The sequence below is a fragment of the Dioscorea cayenensis genome, chromosome 9 (genome assembly GCF_009730915.1).
Source record: "Dioscorea cayenensis subsp. rotundata cultivar TDr96_F1 chromosome 9, TDr96_F1_v2_PseudoChromosome.rev07_lg8_w22 25.fasta, whole genome shotgun sequence".
Taxonomy (NCBI): domain Eukaryota; kingdom Viridiplantae; phylum Streptophyta; class Magnoliopsida; order Dioscoreales; family Dioscoreaceae; genus Dioscorea; species Dioscorea cayenensis.
In genome coordinates this window covers 13808922-13825148 of record NC_052479.1, presented here as the reverse complement: position 1 = coordinate 13825148, position 16227 = coordinate 13808922, and the positions used below count along the sequence as shown (strand labels likewise).

At 43.2% G+C, this 16227-nt stretch overlaps 1 non-coding gene and 1 pseudogene across 1 annotated transcript; one reads left to right on the top strand and one right to left on the bottom strand.

Moving 5' to 3' along the window:
- The first annotated feature begins 3760 nt into the window (after positions 1-3760).
- Positions 3761-3866, top strand: LOC120269591. Its single transcript, XR_005539239.1, has one exon. It is a non-coding gene; the product is annotated as a small nucleolar RNA R71 (small nucleolar RNA).
- Positions 3867-8602: 4736 nt separating this feature from the next.
- LOC120268500 lies at positions 8603-15872 on the bottom strand (annotated as a pseudogene).
- Between the last annotated feature and the right edge of the window lie 355 nt (positions 15873-16227).

The window sequence follows — 16227 nt, the reverse complement described above, 5'->3', positions numbered from 1 at the left end:
GTAGGTAACTATGCGTACTCCTCAGAATCTGTGAATGCCTCCTCGTATAATCCAAGTAGTATATAGAACTGCGTAATGCTCAAACTATGGTGGTGTCCAAACACTCTGAACTGAATGGTGCCCAAACTGTTGAAGCTCGCATACGCTCTATCAAACTCAAACGAGGAGAGCACCTCCAGTGCAAACTATCGGATAGCTAGCTCTCTAATTGTCAACAACTGCCGCCAAGCCCCCTCTAAAACCAAGTCATCAATCTCCTCAGCGAACTCATCTCCCTGCTGAAGATCTCGTAATATAGTCGTGTCCAGGAATCAAGTCTGTCCGAAGCAGAGTCTCGATAAGCGCTCATAACGGGCCTGATGTTGGGGAATAGAAAATCGCATGCCCTCGGGCTCAGAGGATGACTTACGTGGCCACTTATCAGTTTGCTTCTTTGTCCTAGGTGCCATGATCTGCCAAATTTAAACCAATTTAGTCAAACAAGTTGATAAAACAATACTACAGAAATCCACATGGTCGTGTGGAATTTCTGCACGCCCGTGTGGATTCACGGGGCGTGAGAAACGCACTGACGGTATCAACAATCTAAAAAAATACACATCAATAATATCTCTAACTTCGTTTTAAACGTAAATCATTGTTCCAATTGAAGAAACGAAGCATTGTTGAATAGATTAATCAATAGAAATCATGAATTGACGAAGAATATGAAGAAAAATGAATTTACCGAACGAAGAGAAATGAGAAAATAGAGAGCCCGGCCGGAAAAACTTGCTAAAATCAAACCAAACTGGCGCAATGGACTCAGAGAATGTTGTGAGAGTGTTTTCAAGGGAAAAGAAGTTGTGAAGAAGGAGAGAAATCATCCCCTTTTTAAACAGAACTCGCGACTTTTGACGTTCTGTGCATCCAATTCCCCACGCCCGTGTGCCTCACTTCAAAAAGCTCCACAGGGCGTATGCACTGCACTGCGCTCTCGGAAAAATTCTCACTCGACTTAAAGCGATCTCCCACGTGCGAGGAAATTATCCACGCCCTTGCGCCCTGGACTCCACAGAGGGCGGGCACTGACGCCCCTTGTGGCTTCCTCGGTCATCCCGAGAAAATATCAAGTCGCCCACACGCCCGTGCGGAAATTCCCCACGGGCGTGGGCATTCACAGGCCTCAACTCACAGGGGCGGCCGCACGCCCATGTGTTTTCTAAGGATGGAGGGAGTAACCTGCAGAGTTTCGCACGGCCGTGCGGAAATTACCCACGCCCGCGCGTGGTTCACAGCACGCCCTAGCAGGGCGAGTCCACGCCCTGTATTCTCGAGAAAAATCCGCCCTAACTCGCAGAAGGCACACGCCCGTGTGGAAATTACCCAGCGCGTGCGCGCCATCGCATGGTCGTCCACGAGGCGGCCCAGCACGCCTCGTGCCCTCTCGGAAGAGTTCACGAAAGACACAACCACGGGCGTGTGGAATTTCCACTGCAGCCGTGTTTTCTCCGGATGACTTAGAAAAACTTCGCGAGCTCGCGAGACTAGCCCTCGAACATGTTTACACACTCAGATCCTGCCCTATTGTGCAAAGTATACCAGATAAAAACACAAAATAGAACTCAAACGACCAAAATTCACCAATTCTCAACAAAACATACAATGAATTCTTTTAAAAACCCGCAATAAAATCGCAGCACAAGCACTCAAAAATTGAAACACCAACACTTAACAATTTATTAATGCAAACAAACTAAACTAAAAGTACGAAAATAGTAAACACTTGGGTTGCCTCCCAAGAAGTGCTTGTTTAACGTCACTAAGCTTGACGTATCTTTCTTACCTCACGGGGGTTCATGAATGAAGGTTGCCCTCTTACCCATAACGTGAAAGCATGATGAGCAAAGTCTCTTGAGGGCATAGGGTGTACTATTAGGCTTCGGACCACCTAGCAATTGTTCGTCCAACTCCCTTGGCTCATGTACGTCTCCAACAGTCTTGGGGCATTTTCGGTGGCGTCTTCGAGCCCTCTTCATTTTCCGGAGCACCTTCTTCAAGATTCCTGGGGTAGATGTTTCCTCTCCGATCGATCCAAGCATCAGTACTTCTTCATTGCTCTCCTCTTGGTCGAACAAACCTTTATACCAATCCGGATTGAACATTTCCTCTATATATTCATCAACAATTTCATCAGTAGTGTCTAGAAAATACAAAGTGTCATCAAAATTGAGAGAATGGCGCATGGCTTCAACAAGGCGGTAAGTGAGCTTATCGTCTCCGACTCTCAATGTGAGCTCTCCGCATCCATGTCAATCAATGCTTTGAAGTCCGCAAAAACGGTCTCCCCAAGTATCAAGGGTACATCTCGCATCCTCATCAACATCTAGCACTACAAAGTCAACCGGAAAAATATATTTGTCCACCTTGACAAGTACGTCTTCAATGATGCCTCTCGGATGTCGTACCGTTTGGTCCGCCAAATGTAAAAGATCATCCGAGTAGGCCTAGGCTCACCCAAGCCTAGCTTTTGGAAGAAAGTATATGGCATGACGTTGATACTTGCCCCCGAATGCGCCAATGCCATTTCCTCACCTAAGTTGCTGATTGTACACGGAATAATGAAGCTTCACGGGTCTTTCTTCTTGTTCGGCATGTTCTTTTGTAACACCGCCGAGTATGAAGCATCAAGCACCACTGAAGCACTCTCCTCCAATTTCCTCTTGTTGGTCAATAGGTCTTTCAGGAACTTCTCATACTTAGGCATTTGAGCCAAAGCCTCAACAAAAAGGAATGTTGATGTGGAGTTGTTTGAACAAACTCGGGAACTTCTTATCTTGGTCATCCCCTTGGTCATTCTTCAATCTAGAGGGATAAAGGATTCTTGGCTTGAAAAGATGGGGGTGCCACCTCTTTCTCTTTGTTTGCTTCCTTCTCAACCTCTACGACCTCGAGTGCGTGTTCTTTTCGGCTTTTTCACTCGGGAGCCGCCCTTCAACCTCATGACCATTTCTCAAAGCGATCGCCTTTACATGTTCTGTCGGGTTGGTTTTCGTGTTGCTTGGTAAACTTCCATGTGGCCTTTCGAAAAGAGATTTCACAATTTGCCCCACTTGATTTACAAGGTTGTGCAAGGAGGCGGTGTGATTGCGAGTGTAGCCTCGGATCGATTCAAACCTTATATTTCTTTCGATTGAACAAATCTAGCGAGTGCTTCTCAAATCATCATTCGGGTTTCCAAGCCCGAAATTCGTTTTCCACTTGAGGGGCTTGTTGTTATTGTTGGACGCACGATGGCCCCATGGTCTTCTGTTGTCCTTGATTACTCCATGAAAAGTTGGGTTGATTCTTCCAACCAGAATTGTAGGTGTTGCTGTATGGATTCCCTTGAGGTCTCATTCCATTACCTACAAAGTCAACATTCTCAACTGAAGAAACATCACCTATGATGATTGGGCAATCGGAAGGAGCATGTCCTCGACCACAACTGGTACAATTGGTCACGGCCGCCACTCTATTCGAAGCTATAAGATCTAGCTTCTTACTCAAACTCTCCACTTGGGCCACCAATGAAGTTACCGCATCAATTTCATGGAGCCCGCCACCTTTTTCTTCTCTCTAGCGTTCCCATCGGTAGCTATTTAACCCTATTTCCTCAATCAATTGACGAGCCTCATCGGGGTCTTGCTACCTAAGGTACCTCCGACCGCCGCATCCAAGAGTTGCCTTGTACTCGGGTTCAAACCATTATAGAAGGTTTGAACAATCATCCACTCCGGGGAATCCGTGTTGCGGACACTTGCGAGGAGTTCCTTGAACCTTTCCCATGTCTCAAATAGAGACTCCAATTCCAACTGCATAAAGGATGAGATCTCATTCCTAAGCTTAGCTGATTTTCCGGGAGGGAAATAACGGGCTAGAAAAGCTTCTACCATCTCCTCCCATGTAGTGATTGATGCCCTAGGTAATGAGTGTAGCCCATTGCTTTGGTTTCCCCTTTAAGGAAAATGGGAAGGCTCTCAATTTGATGGCATCATCCGTCACACCATTTATCTTGACATGTCACACACCTCGAGGAAGCTCTCTATGTGACTATTTGGATCCTCATCGGCCAAACCATTGAATTGTGCGGACTGCTGTAGCATATGGATGAATGCCGGCTTTAGCTCGAAATTCTGAGCTATAATTGGGGGACGCACAATACTCGATTGTGTCCCCAACACTGAAGGTCTTGCATAATCGGATAGTGTCCGTTGTTGCTCATTTTGTTACGCCATGTTGTCGAGATCCATCTACTTCCAAATCAATTTGGATTAGAGTCTGTTCTTGTACAGATTCTTTCCCTTTCCTTGAAGTGTATGCGTTCAAGCTCAAGGTCTCCTTCAATCAATATTGATGGATTCCCTTGGGTCATAACCTGGAGCTGCACCAAAAGTAAAGAAAAAGAAAATCAGAATGATGATAGAATAAGAAGATATGAAATAGAATGAAGGGTAAATAGCTAAGAAAACAAAGTGCAAAGTATCTCTAAATGCCTATTCCGCGTCAACGGCGCCAAAAACTTGACAAGTTTCCCTTGCTTATATCCATAAGTGCGGGCTTGTCGAAGTAATAAGCCACGGTGGCGAGGGTCGAATCCACGGGGGAGTAGGGGAGTGAAAATACTTAATTTGATTCTTAGCTATGTGGAAGATCAATTGTGATAGGTGTGAAATTGATTCAATTCTCAACAATAAAATCAACAAGTGAAAGAGCAAAAGTAAGAAGAGGGTAAGGCAATCGATAAAGATGCGGCACTCGGATAATGTTTCACCTAGGATAGTCGCTTCAAGTGCAAGAACTCTCTATTATGCTTCCTAATCAATGCAATGGTGAGTCATGGAAATCCTTACATACATAGTCCGAAATCTAAGGTCAACTATGCCTAACTCTATACATGTCCCGGGAGGAGAAATCGAACAATCTCAACACCTCACACTCGCATAGAGTTGCAATGAACTCTAGGGATTCCAAGTGATAAATCTCTTCCTAAATATAGACCCTAACCCTTTGGTCGAGTCGGAAGGTCCCTAGCCACAATTAAGCCCTAGATACTAAGATCCTCTCAACGCTTCACTCCATTGCACACGCAACTAGGCCCCAGTGAAGGTTCATCCCTTAGACCACTCACTCTATTATGACCCGCAAAGAACTCAAGGAGCAGAGGTAGAATCTATCACGCCGGAGGAAGGGGAGACTTGCATGCCTCTCGACTCACCCTCTCAACCCTCTCCCAGACCTTGCTTTTGTCTAATGCTCGTGGTGTGTCACTCACTCACAAGGTTACCAACAAGAACTCTCAACCCTAGTGTCACTCTAGGGAAATGTTCATACAATCAAGCATTCAAGATTGGAACTCACAATAAACATCAATTTATTGAAAGCATAATAAAAAGAAGTTCAATGAATCGAATACATCCTAGGGGTTCACAATCATCCAAGTACCCACTAGGGGTTTAGCTCTCCATGGAGCTTAATACAATCAAAGAAATCGAATGTAAAAAGCAATGAATCCATAAAAGAAACCCACTCGATGGTAGGGTGTCGATGGTCTTGTGGAGAGTCCTCTGCTAAATCGTCCCAAGATTCCTTACGTCCGGGTATAGGATACGCCTCGATCGAAGCTCCCCTACCAACCTTCTTCCTAATGGAATCATGATGTCGGAGCCATAGAACTTCTCCAAAACCTTGGCCAACATCCCTCGAAACCCTAGCCAAAGTCCTTTCACAAGTTGGGGAAAAGATGGAGAATAGAATACCAAAATCGGGGATGAAATTGGCTTTTAAATAGAAAGTTTGGAATCGGGTGACTGCAGGCGTGTATGGTGTCACAGCCCTGTGGGAATTTACTGCAGGCGTGGATAATTTCCACCGCCTGTGTGGATTCTCTGTTCTCTTGTTTCTCGGCCGGGCAGCTACGATGACTTGCTACCCGTGTTTTCTTTGCGATAACACTTTGCTCTGATACTATCCCGGAAATACTCCCGAATTCCATACTTTCATTGGGAGTAGCATAAGCGAGGCACACGTTTACGTCGTGAATCACTTGCCTCTTCAATGATGTGCACGTTGGTGGATCTCTTGTTCTTATATGCATAAATCGGAATGTTCGAGTGTAGTCGCCTTTGTGCCCCTCAAATGAATGTGCTCATTCGAATACGAGGGAGGTTGGCACACACTCTAGCATCTCACACGACCTATGTCATCGTGTTTGAACCTTAGCAAGATCTCCTCCAAAATAGGTGCATTATGATCCACATTGGCCTATTTCCTTCATACTCGACCTCACAACCCTACACGCATAAAAGTAACATAAAAAAACACATATTAATGTAAAAACACGAGAAAAGTAATGCTCAACATAAGGAGTGAGCAGCTAGCATTCATATCGCACAAGCACTTATCACTAGCCCTATAATCATGTAACCTAGAAGCTGCTCTCCCCTCTGCGCCTTATTCGATAGAGCCCGGAAATACTCACCCCTTTGAAAGACTTCTTCAAACTAGGCTTGCTACAGGTATTTTTAAAAAGCTTGATAAGAGCTAACTATAAAATATATATCTAAGCGGCATTCTTCAAATCAAAAGGCTTTCTCACAGGGATAGATTATGCCATATTCCCGACTATCTACTTAAATTGAAATAGTAAATTTTGATTGCTCACACTCAAAGGAAAAAGGCCTCCAATGTTGTATTCTATACTATGCATGACATAAACTTAGCACTCATCACGGGGCCCGCCATCGAAAGCTTTATTACGCCCTTGAAAAGCTCTATCTCTACTTTATCACTCCCTCGCTTTCTAGCTTTCTCTTGTAAAAGAAAGGTGTTAAAAGCGATCTCTCTTTTGAGAGATGGCTTTCAAATTCCCTTTCATATGAAAAACTTTCTTAACATAAAAAGGCTTTATGGAAACATATTTCCTTTACCTAAAACAAAGAGAGCCCTCGCCTTGTATGGACCGCCATACACAAATCTTCTTGGTATAAATGATATTTAAGCAATAAGCTATCTAGTAACCTCACTAGGAAATATGCAGAAATACCCTTATATGATATGCTAAAGATTCATAAATGAAAGAAATCATAGCCAAGAGCAAAGATGCACTAGAGGGAATCTAGGGCATAGAGCAAATCAGAGAGTATGGTATGTATTTTGGATGACATTTATTTTAGCCACCTAGAGTGGAGGATGAAAGATTGAATGCCGAAGATATATTTTTGAAGAAAGTAAAAAACATAAATGACACCATTAGATGAGATGTACAGATTGCAGTGTCTCCCGCCAGCTTGATAGTTGTAATGTGGGCTTTTGAACTCAAGTAACCTTGTCTTTGAGGTAGCTCAAGCTTCAAGTTTGAAATACGATAGACTAGAAGTGATTTAGTCTTTCTTTGACAGGGTGAAAGGCAGGCACACCCAAAGAGTCACTCTTACTATATCGACTAGCCTAGTTTGAAGTCTTTATTGATGAAACGATTGGTTAACTCTTCCCCTCAATCCACTAGTTTAGAGTATATATCGGGATTTGGAAAAAACCTCCTTATTTTCGAAGTAACAAAGACCTTTGCCCTAACTTCTTTGCGTAAAGAACCCGAGTTGAACTGAATGGAAAAGTCATTCCCAGATAAAGTCTCCTGAGAAGCCGCCGGAAGAGAAAGATTATATTCTTGAAGTGCCCCAACGGAAGCCGATCTTTCCCTTGTGCCTATTGCAGGAAAAGTGCCGGACATTTCAGCACATGAGCATTAGTCTGTCAAAGCAAAGATTCACAATCTTTTACTAAAACAAAAGAGAAAACCATCTGTGGATCTGGACTATTTGGATATATATTTTCTCAATCCTAACCTGTTGGATCCTAGAATTTTGCAATTCGTCGAAGGCTAAAAATGAAAAAAAGTAAGTGGCAGAGCCAACTCGGTGTATTGGGAACCGATCTTTTTTTGTGAGTCAAAAACACTTCCTGAAAAGCTTCATTATTGAAGGATCAAGGTCAACCTTGATTTTTTTATATGCTAAAGCTAGAAAATAGAGCTAAACCTTAGAAAAAGCATATCAAGGTAGCGCGTCTATACGCTTTCAGCATATCATATAGAGGCTTAGCTTTACAAAGTAGGCACGAAGGTTCAATTCATCTTGTATCCCTAACTCACTATTCCAATGAGGAAGAGGATTGACTGCCATGAAGTCAGACAAGTGATTATGAGATTCCAAACTTGGGTCTCTAGTTTAGAAATCCTGGTACCATAGACATGATTGCTTTAAACAATCTTCTTATCTGAAGTGAGAAAAGTCAGTCTACTCTTAGGGATTTGAGTAAAATGGTGACGCCAACCTTCTTTCCAATGATCCGGCATTTCAGATTGCAAGATGTTAGGGCAACTTCTAGTAATAGACTGATCGTTATCAAGACAAAAAGGGGTAGTCTTTTTGTGGATAGGACGATAGCCATGTCTTTTTTTTTGGCAGTAAAATTCTGACTCTGTCATAATCAGTTTAAGGGCTTGGCCTCTAGAAGAGAGCTTTCTAGCAGGAGCGAGCTGCCTCCGTCTCTAACTCAAGGTAGTAGGGCTTGGAACTCGGGATCATGTAGCCTCATCTCCGACTTGATTATATCTCCTTATAATGAGACATAGAACCAAAACATAGAGCTTTCGAAAAGATAGGCATGTCTCGGCAAAACTAGTATCAAACAAAGTTTGTAAGACCTCAAATAGAAATAACAGGGGCCACCTCTCAGTGGCTGCCTTAAGGTCAAAAGAAAAGCAAACCTTGCTGCCAACTAGTGAATCTAACGGTTTGGTTTGGTCAAAGGTTGTCTTATCAATCTTCTTGGCAAGACAAATAACTGTAGCCAATGAAAAGAAAGACAGATACACCTTGACCAATAGATCCGAACGTTCATTCTTTTTATAGATCTCCAATCTATGGAAAGGAGGGATGATTCGAGGATACCCAGACCTAGTTAAGGACACTGGGACAGGCAACAAGTCAGGTTTGAAGGGAACTCCTCCATAGGCCTTCTGAAGGCTGGAGGCGCACTGCTTTAAATACAAAGCTACATGCAACCACCCAGACCTCTTCCCTAACTTGTAGACTGACCGTGAAAAGAGGTAGGCGCCAATACAAAGCTCCTTTGTCAGACCATCAGTGACCAAGAGAAGCACCTTATTTAATTAATTTTTCTTAATTAAGTAGCCTCCCAAGATCCGAGAGTCTTCTAAGACACTCTGCCACCTGATAGGTGACACTTTCAACAGAGAAGGGAAGAGTCTTTTCATGGTTTCGGTATGTTAAAGCATCCAGGTGGTGGTGAAAGCACCCCTCAATTACCTCCGCCCCACGGTTGGGTAATTGGACCCATGATAAGACAGGGGTGGGAGGCTTCCGCGTCACCCCCCATTCCTACTCGATAAAGAGATTCTATCCCCCTCCTGGTAAGAGTGCATACCAGCGAGGACTCACCCACATGACCTTCTAAATGGAGACCATAGGATGGCACCAATGTTGTCATCCATCGGGCCTTCGTTATTGGACTAATCACATCCAAGTAAGGAAGGGGAGGTTCGATGCACTATATCGGTAAGTTGCAGACCTGGGATCCTGTCCCTCGACGGACCCACAACTACCAACCAGCATACCCGCCTCCTTTCGGAATGCTGGCACACAAGGCGATCCAGCACGACTGGTGACACCAGTCCGCCTGGGTTGAGCCCTTTGTCGAAAGGGCTCTTCCATGACGTTCTAAAGTCAAGTATATTTCGCGAGTTCGCGAAGGAATTCTTTTTCGGGAGCACACGATTATTATGACTTATGGGTATTCGATGAATTCCACGAGCCTGACAGCCAGAGTTCGATCATCGGGGCAACCCAAGAAGGAAGGGCATATGCCAATACCATGTTGAAAATCTTAGATGGCCAAGAGTGTAGACTAGACTTAAAATATTATAGAATTTTTTACGAAGAAAAAAAAATGTACCCATTGTAATCATTGCTAATCAAATACCCCATTGTTTTGCAGATGAAGACAAACCATTTAATGCAAGATGCCATCGATTGAGATTCTCCTCAAATATACACGAAGCACGCATTATTGCTACTTTGTTTGTGCGGGTGTATAAACAGGAGAATAACTATGACCCTAGCAGCATATCAAGATAGATGCGATTTCTTAACGCGGTTGAATTACAAGGAATGTACAGGGTTTTTTTCACAAAAAGGGGCACAGGAAGGGAAAGGGGGACTGTGCCTTGACCTAAACGAAGAGTTTATAATAACCCAGTTAAATCAATTCGCCGTAAAAAAAGAAATGTAAATATTTTTATTTACCCACCTAAAGCGGGGTATAAAACCAAAGAGCGCAATCATTCTAGAAATCGAAGACAGAGAATATGCTGTCATGTCAAATTTGAAGACGGGGGGAGACATGGAATTTTCTACAAGTAACTACCTCATCGAGAACGGAGAGAATGAAAAGGATTTCTCAATTATATCTGGAATGCGAGCCAGCTGGCGAAGAAGTCAGATCAAGCCCCGAAAGACATAAGCTCAGGCATTCCATTCTTATCTCTGCTTGTTCAGTTCCTCATTATTCCAAACATATCCATTGGTCGGTACTCAACATGGTTTAGTAGACAGACCCATCCTACTAAGTATAAGTAAGGGAACATCCAGCACATCAAGCTAAGATGACTCTTAAGGAGGTTGTTCTCAGAACTTCATTATTTGAGTGAAAGGGGAAGAGGAATTTTTTGTTCGAAAGGGGGAACCAGTCTTTCTTTATCCCTGTGATGGTGGAAGAGAACAATTGCTTGAAGTGAAGTAAAGCCTTAGCCTTAAAGTAAAGAGAGAATTCGGTAAGCTTTCCCGTGACCTTTGAATGATTTTTCTTATTGCAAAAAGATTAGTATAAGTAAGGTCGAGCAAGCACTAGTTCTCACTGAGAAGCGGATCCCTCGCTAATATCGAAATGACATAGGTAGCGACACCAATACTAGTTTTTGGAGGAGGCAGTCCAGCTAGGCAAAACGAAAGCGAGTTCATAAAAGAAGATCTTCTTTTCGGAGCCCCGTCAAGCCCGTCCAGTAAGCAAGCACAAATAGCAGTTATATAAGGAAAAGGAGGGTAAATTGCTTCTTCATTTAAAGCTTACTTATCCAATTCTATTCATTGCACTCGAGGATTTCTATAACTTTCAAGGCGTGTATGTACATGCTGCTGAATTAGGATAGGAGGACGAGGACGATGTCGTGGCAATGGGCGATCCAGTTGCCCAAGGAAGCAAGGCTAGAGGAAGGACTTTCGTTACCCTATTGACAAGACAGAGTCTTATTTTGATATCTTGTTGAAGATGAATAGGATTAAGTTGCCTCCCTCTAACTACATTCAGCCTGGTGATGATAAGTGACAAGGTCCCCTTTCGTATATCCCGCAAGTGCACGGGATTGTCGAAGTAATAATCCCTGATGAGCGGGTATCGAATCCACAGGGAGTAGGGAATAAAAAACACTTAATCCGCTTCTTAGCTATGTGAAAGATCAATAGTGATAAGTGTGACAATGATTTAATTCTCAAAAGTAAAAGCAACAAGTAACAAAACAGGAGTAAAGGAGGAGGTAAGGTAATCGATAAAGATGGGGTACTCGGATAATGCTCCGTCTAGGATAATTGTTTCAAGTGCAAGAACCCTCTATTATGCTTCCAAATCGATGCAATGGTGAGTCGTGGAAATCCTTAATTACATAGTCCCAAATCTAAGGTCAACTATGCCTAACTCTATACATGTCCCAAAGGGAGATTAGATAACCTCTCAACCTCACACTCAAATAGAGTTGCAAAGAGCTCTAGGGATTCCAAGTGATAAATCTCTTCCTAATTATAGATCTAACCCTTTGGTCCAAGTGGAAGGTCCCTAACCACAATTGAGCCCTAGATACTAAGATCACCTCAATGCTTTCACTCCGTTGCCACGCAACTAAGCTCCCCGAGGAGTTCATCCCTTAGGTCATTCACTCTATTATGACAACAAAGAACTCGAGGAACGGAGGTAGAATCTATCACGTCGGAGGGGAAAGGGGACGCTCCTGTACCTCTCGTCTCACCATCTCAACCCTCTCAAACCTAGCTTTGTCTAACACTCGTGGTGTGTCACTCACTCACAAGGTTACCAACAAGAACTCTCAACCCTAGTGTCACTCTAGGGGAAATGTTCATACAATCAAGCATTCAAGGTTGGAACTCACAATAAACATCAATTAATTGAAAGCATAATAAAGCAGTTCAATGAAATGAATACATCCTAGGGTTCACAAATATCCAAGTACCCACTAGGGGTTTAGTTCTCCATGGAGCTAAGTACAATCAAAGAAATAGAATGTAAAAGCAATGAATACATAGAGAAACCCCCTCGATGGTCGTGTCGATGGTCTTGTGGAAAGTCCTCTACTCGTCATCCAAGGATTCCCTCAAATGCGGTATAGGGATACGCCTCGACGGAATCTCCCCTACCAACCTTCTTCCTAAGGAATGAGCGATGACGAGCCAAAAGAACCTCTCCAAAACCTTAGCCAATACCTCTTAAAACCCTAGCCGAAGCCCTCTCTCAAGTTGGGGAAAAGATGGAGAAAAGAATGCTGAAATCGGGGCTGAATCGGCTTTAAATAGGGCTGGAATCGGGCGACCACGCGGGCCATGTTGAATTTAAACACGGCCGTGTATAATTTCCACACGCCCATGTAGATCCTCCGAATTCATGTTTTTCTCGACGGTCGTGAAAGTGCTTTGCTACGATGCTACGCTATAGTACCGCCCTGAAAATACTTCCCGAATCCATACTTTTTATCGAGGGTAACGCAAACGGGCACATCGTTCACGTCGTGAATCGCTTTGCTTCTTCAATGATGGAAAAGTTGGTGGAGATCTTGTTCCATTTGCATAAGTCGGAATGCTTGAGTATGAGCGCCCTTGTGCCCCTCCAAATGGTTGCGCTAACTCAAATACGAGGAGGTTGGCACACACTCTAGCATCTCACACCCGACCTATGTGTTCGCGTTTGAACCTTAGCAAGATTTCCTCCAAAATCAGTGTATTATGATCCACTTTGGCTTCTTTCCTTCGTACTCGGCCTCACAACCCTACCTGTACAAAAGTAACACAAAACACACACATATTAGTGTAAAAACCCGAGAAGAGTAATGCTCATCATAAGGAAAGAATGCTTAGCATTAATATCACACAAGCACTTATCAATAAGTTAGATAGGATTTGTAGATATTGCCCCAAGCAACAAGCAATAAGGGTCATAGTATGAGGTACTGTTTTGACCTTAGGATGTTGCAAGCCTTTCGAGATATAGGCCGATACGTCTCCAGCTTGTGTTTCAATAACGGGTAACGTAGTCGAGCTACCCGCACTGTCTAGTCCGATCGTTTAGCGGCTCTTTTCTAAGAGACGGGAATGTAAATAGAAAACATCCTCGAAAGCCTCACGGCACGGTGGTCGACATAACAATAATGACATTTGTCGATATGCCATCGCTTTGCTTTACTAAGATCATCATATATTATTAATGCGTGCATTCCATTATCGTGAAATATTCCCCCATGGCACACCCGAATATGGGGCCGAAATTGTAGAGGAGCAAGATCCAAGCGGTGGTCGCTACAAGAATGGAATATTCCAAAGCATTCACTCGGAAGAATTTGAACTAATTGTGCCATAGTCAAGCTTTTCTGTCCAATCGCTACATAGACACAATATAATGTCTCACTCTGAGAGGTGCCCCTTAAGTTCATTTTCTTTTGGTTTAATATAGTATCAATAGCTATAGCTGTTTTTCCAGTTTGTCTATCCCTGATTATAAGTTCTCATTGACCACGACCTATAGGAACAAGGCTACCCATCGCTTTTTAAGCCCTGCTTTGCATAGGTTCATGCACAGATTTACGTTCAATAATCCCTTGGCTTTTACATCGACACATCTTCATTCGTGATCGCTTAGAGCCCCTCTTTCATCAATAGGTACTCCCAACGCATCGACCACATGGCCTAACATGGCCTTTCCCCGCAGAACATCCACAATAGATCCGAGTGCATTTGACAAGATCTCCTTCTTTAATAGTTGTATCACTACCAAAGACAACAATACCAACATTCTCACTCTCAAGATTCAAGGCTATTCCTTTCACACCACTGGAAAATTCCACCATTTCTCCATCTTGAATCTCTTTCAATCCATAAACACGTGCAATCCCATCTCCAACTGAGACCACTTGATGAGCGATCTGCAAATGCACGGAGTCGTCAAGTAATACCCCTCGTGCGAGCACGAGAGGGTCGTATTCCCCGGCCCAAGAATCTACTCTTACTTCCTCTTTGTGTATTGTCTAGCCGAATGATTCGAAGGGTTTCTCTAATCTATTACTTGAAATAAAAAGAACTACAAATGGAGTCTATGATAAGGTAGGGGTATAAAAATTAGGGGAAAGAAATGGTCACGGATGCGGATTCCCTAGGGGCTACTAAAGTGCAAAAGGATGCTAAGAATGTCATGCAATTGAAGGTTTGGACCTAGAGATTTCCTAAATTAGATCAACCCGATGGTCACGGCAATTAACCCCTAATCCGGTATAAGTATTGACACGTAATTTCTTCCCGATCAAATCCTCATACGATTGCATTAACAAGTGGGGAAATACCCTAATTAGGGCCGAAAACACAACTTGGTCTAGCTCTAATGGTGGAGGGGTCAGAATCACCCGATGGTCACGGCGTATTCGCATACATGAATCCCTTCCAAACTTGGTGTGTCTAGTACAAGGGCGATGGTCACGCTACCAAGTACAACCCTAGCAGCTTGGTTTACGGAGTTCTCATGTAAGCAACACATCAAATGCACCAAGAATGAATCAAAAATACACAACAATTGCAATAGACAAAATTAAATCATCCAAATACATAGTTCACCCCAAGGTTCACCCAAGCATCCGGTGACCTTGGGGTCTACTTGTCCATGCAAACAAATACAAGCAACAAGTCCATGAAAACAACTACAAATGGCATAAGAAAACTCCCTCAAACAATAGAAGTAGGAAGACAAGCCAAGCTAGGTGGAAATGCTTCCACGGATGCCGCGATGGGAGGGCGACTTCCCTGCTGCCTACAAACTCCCCAAAGAAGAGATCGATGAAGATCTAGCCAAAACCGAAGCTTCTCCCTTTGATTTTCCTTCTCCAAAACGTGTGATCTTACCTCTTAAAGACTGGTGAAAATCGGCTCCAAGAACTCTCCCAAAAACTTCTCTCTTTGCCCTAGAAAAATCGGTTTCATTTATATCCCGTCAGCCCATGTGGGCATCCATGCGGGCCCATGAAGCTCACAGCCAAATGCCCAGAAAACATGCCGGTGCTACGATTTTTCGCCACTAAAGAATCGAGTATTGAGAATTTCCAGCAAACCTCACGAATACCCATGCGGGCACATGGAGCCCGTGAAACTCACAGACCAAATGGCGCGTAAAGAAGAACAATGACCTCGCTACAATACCGCCATGATGCCGATATGAGTCTGGGACCCCAAAAATGCCGTTTTTGGTGTCGAATTCATCCGATTTACATTTTTTAGCATTGTTCGACTCATTTAAGACCTGTAACACCGAAATAACCAATTTAGACATAAAACGGGCATCAATTCGTTAGCATATTCACAAATGATACAAGATTAATACATATAAAATACATACATTTAGGCGTTTATCACCACTCGACCGATCTCACCAACTTGAAAATTCGTGTAAAAGTTAGTCATTCTACTTTCTAATAGAGTCGTGAGTTCCGCAGCTCTGGGAGATATTTCCATACTTGAACAAAGAAAGATGATGATAGAGTCAAGGGAGAAATCCGCTTTACTAATTTACTAAATATAATAATAATTAATTTTAGAGGCGAGTAAATGAGCTCTTTGCATATGTTAAGCATATAGCTAAGGCTCTTTAAAAATTGGAAGAATAGCGTTTTCTTTTTATCTATTTATGATAAAACAAGACCACCAATACCACCTTGGCAACCCTGAAAAGTGCATTAAGCTTAGTGGAACGAAAGGGCCCTTAGACAAAGGACCCAAGATTTCATTGCTCGATTCAGACTCTCCCTCTGGGGAAGTGCTCACATCAACTAGAATTTGGATGGAGCTTCCTGATGGGTTAGAGCGCTTA